Here is an 8,879-nt window from a genome sequence, read left to right on the forward strand (position 1 = left end):
CCACAGTACTGATTGCTATAGCATTGTAGTAAGTTTTGAAATTGATTGAGGGTGAGTCCATCAACTTAATTCTTTTTTAAAGATTATTTTGGCTATTCTGGGTTCCTTGCATTTTCATGTAAATTTTATCTTTTAATATTCTACAAAAAAGTCAGCTGGAGTTTTGATAGAAAATGTGTTGAATCTGTGGATCAATTTGAATAGTATCCTTATCCTCAAAATATTGTGTTATTCAATTTATAAACATGAATTGTTTTTCTATTATTAAGATATTCTTAAATTTATTTTAGCAATCCTTTGTAGTTTTCAGTGTACTAGTCTTGTGTTTCTGTGTTTAAATTTATCTGTTTCATTTATAAATAGGATTTTTTCTCAATTTTATTTTCAGATTGTTCATTATTGGCAAATAGATATTAAACTGATTTTTGTATATTAATCTTGTAGCTTACAACATTGCTGACTTTGTTTACAATCTCTAGTAGTTATTTTCTAGATTCTTTAGATTTTTTTCACAAAATCATATCATCAATAAATAGGCACAGTTTTACTTTTTCCTTTCCAATTTGGATGCTGTTTATTTCTTTCTTTCCTAATTGCTCTGGCTATAATTTCCAGTACAATATTGAATAAAAGTGGTGAAAACAGGCATTTTTGTTTTGTCCTTGATCTTAGTGGAAAAGCTTTCTATTTTTCACCACGGAGTATAATGTTAATTGTGGATTTTTTATAGCTGTCATTACCCCTTTAAGGAATTTTCTTTATATTCCTAGTATGTTCAGTAGTTTTTATCTTGAAAGGGTGTTGGTTTTTTCAACTGCTTTTGCTGCATATATTGAGTTGTTCATATGGTTTGTCATTTATCCTAGTAATATGGAGAATTACTTTGATTTTCATATGTTAAACTAACTTTTCATTGCTGGAGTAAATCTCAGTTATGGTCTATAATCCTCTTTATATGTTTCTAGATTTTGGTTTACTAATATTTTCAAAGGATTTTTATGTCTACATTCACAGGTGATAAAAGTATGTAGCTTTCGTTTCCTAGGAAATCTTTGTTTTGGTATCTGGGCAATTGTATTAGGCTGTTCTTGCATTGCTATAAAGAAATACCAGATACTGGGTAAATTACAAAGAAATTGGTTTAATTGGCTTACAGTTCTGCCAGCTGTAAAGGAAGCATGGCACTGGCATCTTCTCACCTTCTGGGGAGGCCTGAGGAAGTTTTTACTCATAGCAGAAGGAGCAGCAGGAGCAAGCACATGGAAAGAGAGGCATCAAGAGGAGGAAGGTGCCACACCCATTTAAACAACCAGATCTTGTGAGAACTCACCCACTATCATGAGGACAGCACCAATGAGATGGCGCTAAACCATTTATGAGAAATTCACCCTCACGATTCAATTACCTCTCAACAGGCCCCACTTCCAACAGTGAGGACTACATTTCAAGTTGAGATTTGGCAAGGACACTGATTCAAACCATATCATTCTCCCCCTAGACTGACAAATCTCATGCCCTTCTCAAGTTTTAAAATGCAATTATGCCTTCCCAATAGTCCACTGAAGTCTTAACTTATTCTGACAGTAACTCAGAGTCCCAAGTCCCATTTCTTAAGTGACATCTGGAGATGATTTCCTTCCATCTATGCACCTGTAAAATCAAAACAAGTTATTTTCGCCCAAGTCACGATGGAGATACAGGCTTTGGGTAAACATCCCTGTTCCAAAAGAGAGAAATCAGCCAAAAGAAAGGGGCTACAACTTCCATGCAAGTTCGAAACCCAGCAGGACAGTCATTAAATCTTACATTTCCAAAATGGTTTTTATTGATTTCATGTTCCACATCCAGTGCACACTGGTGTAAAGGGCGGACTCACAAGGCCTTGAGTAGCGCTGCCCCATGGCCTTCCAGGTACAGCCCCCATGGCTGCCATTATGGGTTGAAGTGGAGTGCCTGTAATTTTTTGAGGTGCAGGGTGCAAGCTGATGGTAGCTCTACCATTCTGTGGTTGAAGAATGGTGGTCTCCTTCCCACGACACCATTAGGCGGTGCCCCAGTGGAGACTCTGTGTGGGGCCTCCAATCTCACATTTCACTTTGACATTGTCCTAGTAGAGGTTCTATGTGAGGTCTCTGCCCCTGAAGCAGGCTTTTGCTTGGGCACCCAGGATTTCTCATACATCCTCTGAAATCTAGATGGAGGCTGCCAAGTCTCCTTCACTCTTATACTCTGCACACCTATAGTCTTAACACTACATGGAAGCTGCCAAGGCTTGTGACTTGCACCTTCTGAAGCAGTGGCTGGAGCTATATCTGGGGCCGTTTGAGGTAAGGGTGGAGCCAGAGCGACCTGGATGCAAGAAGTAGTGTTCCAAGGCTGTACAGGGTAGTGGAGTCCTGGGCCTGGACCCGTAAATCGTTCATTCCTCCTAGGCCTCTGAGTCTATCATGGGAGGGGCTGCCACAAAGATCCCTGAAATGCCTTCTAAGCTTTTTTCCCATTATCTAAGCTATCAGCACCTGGCTCCTTTTTGGTCATGTAAATCTCTCTAACAAGTGGTTGCTAAATAGCCTACTTAGATTCTTCCCTTGAAAATTTGCTCTTCTTTTTTTGCCACATGGCTAGGCTGTAAATTTTCCAAACTTTTACTATCTTCTCTTTTAAATCTAAGTTCCAGCTTGATCATTTCTTTGTTCCTGGTTCTGAGTATAGGTAATTAGAAGCAGCCAGGCCACATCTTGAATGCTTTATTGCTTAGAAATTTCTTCCACCAGATACTCTAAGTCATCACTCTTAAGCTGAAACTTCCATAGATCCCTAGAGTATGACTCAATGCAGCCAAGTTCTTCATTAAAGCATAAGAAGCGTGACCTTTGCTCCACTTGCCAAACAGTTCTTTATTTCCATTCGAGACCTCACCAGCCTGGACTTCACCTTCCATATGACTATCTGCATTTTGGTCACAACCATTTAACCAGTCTCCAGGAAGTTCCAAATGTTCCCTCATCTTCCTGCCCTCCGAGCCTTCCAACACTTCCAATCTCTGCCCAATACCCAGTTCCAAAGTCACTGTCATATTTTCAGGTGTATTTGTAGTAGCACTGCCCCACTCCTTGTTCCAATTTTCTGTATTAGGCTATCCTTGCATTGCTATACAGAAATACCTGAGACTGTGTAATTTATACAGAAAAGAGGTTTAATTGGCTCATGAAATTAAGACTGTATGGGAAGCATGGTGCTGACATTTTTTCAGCTTCCAGGGAAACCTCAGGAGGTTTTACTCATAACAAAAGGTATGCCAGGAGCAGGCATGTTACATGGCAAGAGAGGAACCATGGGCAGGAATAGGTGCCACACACCTTTAAACAACCAGCTCTCAGGAGAACTCACTATTGCAAGGACAGCACCAATAGGATGGTGCCAAACCATTCATGAGAAACCCACCCCCGTGATCCAATCACTTCAAACAAGCTGGGGTGACTGGAAACTACATTTCAACATGAGATTTGGTGGGGATACAGATCCAAAATATATCAATATCAATAGTGTTTGTCTTATAAAGTGAAATGGGATGTGTTCTCTCTTCTCTTCTTTTCTCTCTCTCTCTTTTTTTTTTTGACGAAGTCTCGCTCTGTTTCCAGGCAGGAGTGCAGTAGCGCCGTCTCGGCTCACTGCAACCTCCGCCTCTCGGGTTCAAGAGATTCTCCTACCTCAGCCTCCTGAGTAGCTGGGACTGCAGGCGCGTGCCACCATGCCTAGATAATTTTTGTATTTTTAGTAGAGATGAGGTATCCGCCTGCCTTGGCCTCCCAAAGTGCTGGGATTACAGGTGTGAGCCAACGTGCCTGGCCTCTCCTCTTCTATTTTTAAGAAATGTTTGTGGAGAAGTTTTGTTTGTGAAGGATTGGAATATCTACCAGTGAAGCCAATTCCTCCTGGAATTTTGTTCACACGATTTTTTTTTTATCCTAACTTAGACTCCTTGCTTGTTATATGTCCATTTATATTTCCATTTATCTCAAGTCAGTTTGAGTAATTTGTGCATTTCTAGAAATTTATCCCTTTAGTCTATGTAATCTAATATATTGGAATACAATTGTTAATAATGCTTCCTTATGATAATTTCTTATTTCTATAAGGTCAGTAATAATGTTTACTCTTTCATTCCTGGTTTTAGTAACTTGAGTTTTCTATCTTCTTGGTCAGTCTAGCCAAAGATTTGCCAATTTTGTTGATTTAGTCAAAGAATCAACGTTTGTGTTCATTTTTAATATAGTTATCTTCAACCATAAGTTTCCTTCAACAATAAATTTACCTCGACTGTAAGTTTCCTGAACTTCATAAGTTTTGGTAAGCTGTATTTTCATGTTTGTTCATCTTATTTTCTCTTATAATATCTTATTTAACCCACTGGTATTTAAGAGTGTATTGTTTAATTTCCACATGTTAAAAAAAATCCCAAATTTCTTTCTGTTGATGATTTATAATTTAAAACCATTGTGGATCTTCAACATACTTTGTATTATTTTTAACCTTATTAAATCTATTGAGGCTTCTTTATGGCCTACTATATGGTCTGCTTGCCATGTATTCCATTGGCACTGGAAAAGAATGTACAATATATTTTGTTGTTGTTCTATAAAGCTCTGTTAGGTATAGTTGGGGTATAGTGTTGTTCAATTATTCTATATTCTTCTTGATCTTCTGTATAGTTAGTCTTTCCATTATTGAAATCGGTATATTGCAGTCTCCAACTATTATTATGAGATTTTCTAATTCTTCCTCCTATTATATAAGTTGTTGCTTCATGTATTTAGTGCCTCTGTGTATGGGTGCATATGTATTTATAATCATAAAATCTTACTGATGGATTAATCATTTTATCATTATAAAATATACCACAGTAATATGTGATTATTTATTTTAAAATCTCAGTAATATGTGCTTATTTATTTTAAAATCTATTTTTGTCAATGTTAACATAGCCTCTCCAGCTCCTTTTTTTGGCTATTGTTTTAAGGAATATCTTTTTCCATCCTTTCACTATCAATGTATTTGTGTATTTGAATCTAAATTTGTCTTACAAATAGCATGTATTTTAACCTGGTTTATAATTCAGTCTTACAATCTGTGTCTTTTGATTCAATTATGTAACCAATAATATTTAATGTTATCATTGACATGGCTTTATGTTTTCATGCAATTTTCCTTTTTTTGTTTCTATATGTGTAATGACTACTCTTTTTTCTAATTTATTTATTATTATTATACTTTAAGTTGTAGGGTACATGTGCATAACGTGCAGGTTTGTTACATATGTATACTTGTGCCATGTTGGTGTGCTGCACCCATCAACTCGTCATTTACATCAGGTATAACCCCCAATGCAATCCCTCCCCCCTCCCCCCTCCCCATGATAGGCCCCGGTGTGTGATGTTCCCCTTCCTGAGTCCAAGTGATCTCATTGTTCAGTTCCCACCTATGAGTGAGAACATGCGGTGTTTGGTTTTCTGTTCTTGTGATAGTTTGCTAAGAATGATGGTTTCCAGCTGCATCCATGTCCCTACAAAGGACACAAACTCATCCTTTTTGATGGCTGCATAGTATTCCATGGTGTATATATGCCACATTTTCTTAATCCAATCTGTCACTGATGGACATTTGGGTTGATTCCAAGTCTTTGCTATTGTGAATAGTGCCGCAATAAACATACGTGTGCATGTGTCTTTATAGCAGCATAATTTATAATCCTTTGGGTATATACCCAGTAATGGGATGGCTGGGTCATACGGTACATCTAGTTCTAGATCCTTGAGGAATCACCATACTGTTTTCCCTAATGGTTGAACTAGTTTACAATCCCACCAACAGTGTAAAAGTGTTCCTATTTCTCCACATCCTCTCCAGCACCTGTTGTTTCCTGACTTTTTAATGATCGCCATTCTAACTGGTGTGAGATGGTATCTCATTGTGGTTTTGATTTGCATTTCTCTGATGGCCAGTGATGATGAGCATTTTTTCATGTGTCTGTTGGCTGTATGAATGTCTTCTTTTGAGAAATGTCTGTTCATATCCTTTGCCCACTTTTTGATGGGGTTGTTTGTTTTCTTCTTGTAAATTTGTTTGAGTTCTTTGTAGGTTCTGGATATTAGCCCTTTGTCAGATGAGTAGATTGCAAAAATTTTCTCCCATTCTGTAGGTGGCCTGTTCACTCTGATGGTAGTTTCTTTTGTTGTGCAGAAGCTCTTTAGTTCAATGAGATCCCATTTGTCAATTTTGGCTATTGCTGCCGTTGCTTTTGGTGTTTTAGACATGAAGTCTTTGCCCATGCCTATGTCCTGAATGGTACTACCTAGGGTTTCCTCTAGGATTTTTATGGTATTAGGTCTAACATTTAAGTCTCTAATCCATCTTGAATTAATTTTCGTATAAGGAGTAAGGAAAGGATCCAGTTTCAGCTTTCTACTTATGGCTAGCCAATTTTCCCAGCACCATTTATTAAATAGGGAATCCTTTCCCTATTTCTTGTTTCTCTCAGGTTTGTCAAAGATCAGATGGCTGTAGATGTGTGGTATTATGTCTGAGGACTCTGTTCTGTTCCATTGGTCTATATCTCTGTTTTGGTACCAGTACCATGCTGTTTTTGTTACTGTAGCCTTGTAGTATAGTTTGAAGTTAGGTAGCGTGATGCCTCCAGCTTTGTTCTTTTGACTTAGGATTGTCTTGGAGATGCGGGCTCTTTTTTGGTTCCATATGAACTTTAAAGCAGTTTTTTCCAATTCTGTGAAGAAACTCATTGGTAGCTTGATGGGGATGGCATTGAATCTATAAATTACCTTGGGCAGTATGGCCATTTCCACGATATTGATTCTTCCTATCCATGAGCATGGTATGTTCTTCCATTTGTTTGTGTCCTCTTTTATTTCACTGAGCAGTGGTTTGTAGTTCTCCTTGAAGAGGTCCTTTACATCCCTTGTAAGTTGGATTCCTATGTATTTTATTCTCTTTGAAGCAATTGTGAATGGAAGTTCATTCATGATTTGGCTCTCTGTTTGTCTGTTTCTGGTGTATAAGAATGCTTGTGATTTTTGCACATTAATTTTGTATCCTGAGACTTTGCTGAAGTTGCTTATCAGCTTAAGGAGATTTTGGGCTGAGACAATGGGGTTTTCTAAATATACAATCATGTCATCTGCAAACAGGGACAGTTTGACTTCTTCTTTTCCTAACTGAATACCCTTGATTTCTTTCTCTTGCCTAATTGCCCTAGCCAGAACTTCCAACACTATGTTGAATAGGAGTGGTGAGAGAGGGCATCCCTGTCTTGTGCCAGTTTTCAAAGGGAATGCTTCCAGTTTTTGCCCATTCAGTATGATATTGGCTGTCGGTTTGTCATAAATAGCTGTTATTATTTTGAGGTACGTTCCATCAATACCGAATTTATTGAGCGATTTTAGCATGAAGGGCTGTTGAATTTTGTCAAAAGCCTTTTCTGCATCTATTGAGATAATCATGTGGTTCTTGTCTTTGGTTCTGTTTATATGCTGGATTATGTTTATTGATTTGCGAATGTTGAATCAGCCTTGCATCCCAGGGATGAAGCCCACTTGATCATGGTGGATAAGCTTTTTGATGTGTTGCTGAATCCGGTTTGCCAGTATTTTATTGAGGATTTTTGCATCGATGTTCATCAGGGATATTGGTCTAAAATTCTCTTTTTTTGTTGTGTCCTTGCCAGGCTTTGGTATCAGGATGATATTGGCCTCATAAAATGAGTTAGGAAGGATTCCGTCTTTTTCTATTGATTGGAATAGTTTTAGAAGGAATGGTACCAACTCCTCCTTGTACCTCTGGTAGAATTCAGCTGTGAATCCATCTGGTCCTGGACTTTTTTTGGTTGGTAGGCTATTAATTATTGCCTCAATTTCAGAGCCTGCTATTGTTCTATTCAGGGATTCAACTTCTTCCTGGTTTAGTCTTGGAAGAGTGTAAGTGTCCAGGAAATTATCCATTTCTTCTAGATTTTCCAGTTTATTTGCGTAGAGGTGTTTATAGTATTCTCTGATGGTAGTTTGTATTTCTGTGTGGTCGGTGGTGATATGACCTTTATCATTTTTAATTGCGTCTATTTGATTCTTCTCTCTTTTCTTCTTTATTAGTCTTGCTAGTGGTCTGTCAATTTTGTTGATCTTTTCAAAAAACCAACTCCTGGATTCATTGATTTTTTGGAGAGTTTTTTGTGTCTCTATCTCCTTCAGTTCTGCTCTGATCTTAGTTATTTCTTGCCTTCTGCTAGCTTTCGAATGTGTTTGCTCTTGCTTCTCTAGTTCTTTTAATTGTGATGTTAGAGTGTCAATTTTAGATCTTTCCTGCTTTCTCTTGTGGGCATTTAGTGCTATAAATTTCCCTCTACACACTGCTTTAAATGTGTCCCAGAGATTCTGGTATGTTGTATCTTTGTTCTCATTGGTTTCAAAGAACATCTTTATTTCTGCCTTCATTTCGTGATGTACCCAGTAGTCATTCAGGAGCAGGTTGTTCAGTTTCCATGTAGTTGAGCGGTTTTGATTGAATTTCTTAGTCCTGAGTTCTAGTTTGATTGCACTGTGGTCTGAGAGACAGTTTGTTATAATTTCTGTTCTTGTACATTTGCTGAGGAGTGCTTTACTTCCAATTATGTGGTCAATTTTGGAATAAGTGCGATGTGGTGCTGAGAAGAATTTATATGCTGTTGATTTGGGGTGGAGAGTTATATAGATGTCTATTAGGTCTGCTTGCTGCAGAGATGAGTTCAATTCCTGGATATCCTTGTTAACTTTCTGTCTCGTTGATCTGTCTAATGTTGACAGTGGAGTGTTGACGTCTCCCGTTATTATTGT

The sequence above is a fragment of the Macaca mulatta genome, chromosome X (genome assembly GCF_049350105.2).
Source record: "Macaca mulatta isolate MMU2019108-1 chromosome X, T2T-MMU8v2.0, whole genome shotgun sequence".
Classification (NCBI taxonomy): domain Eukaryota; kingdom Metazoa; phylum Chordata; class Mammalia; order Primates; family Cercopithecidae; genus Macaca; species Macaca mulatta.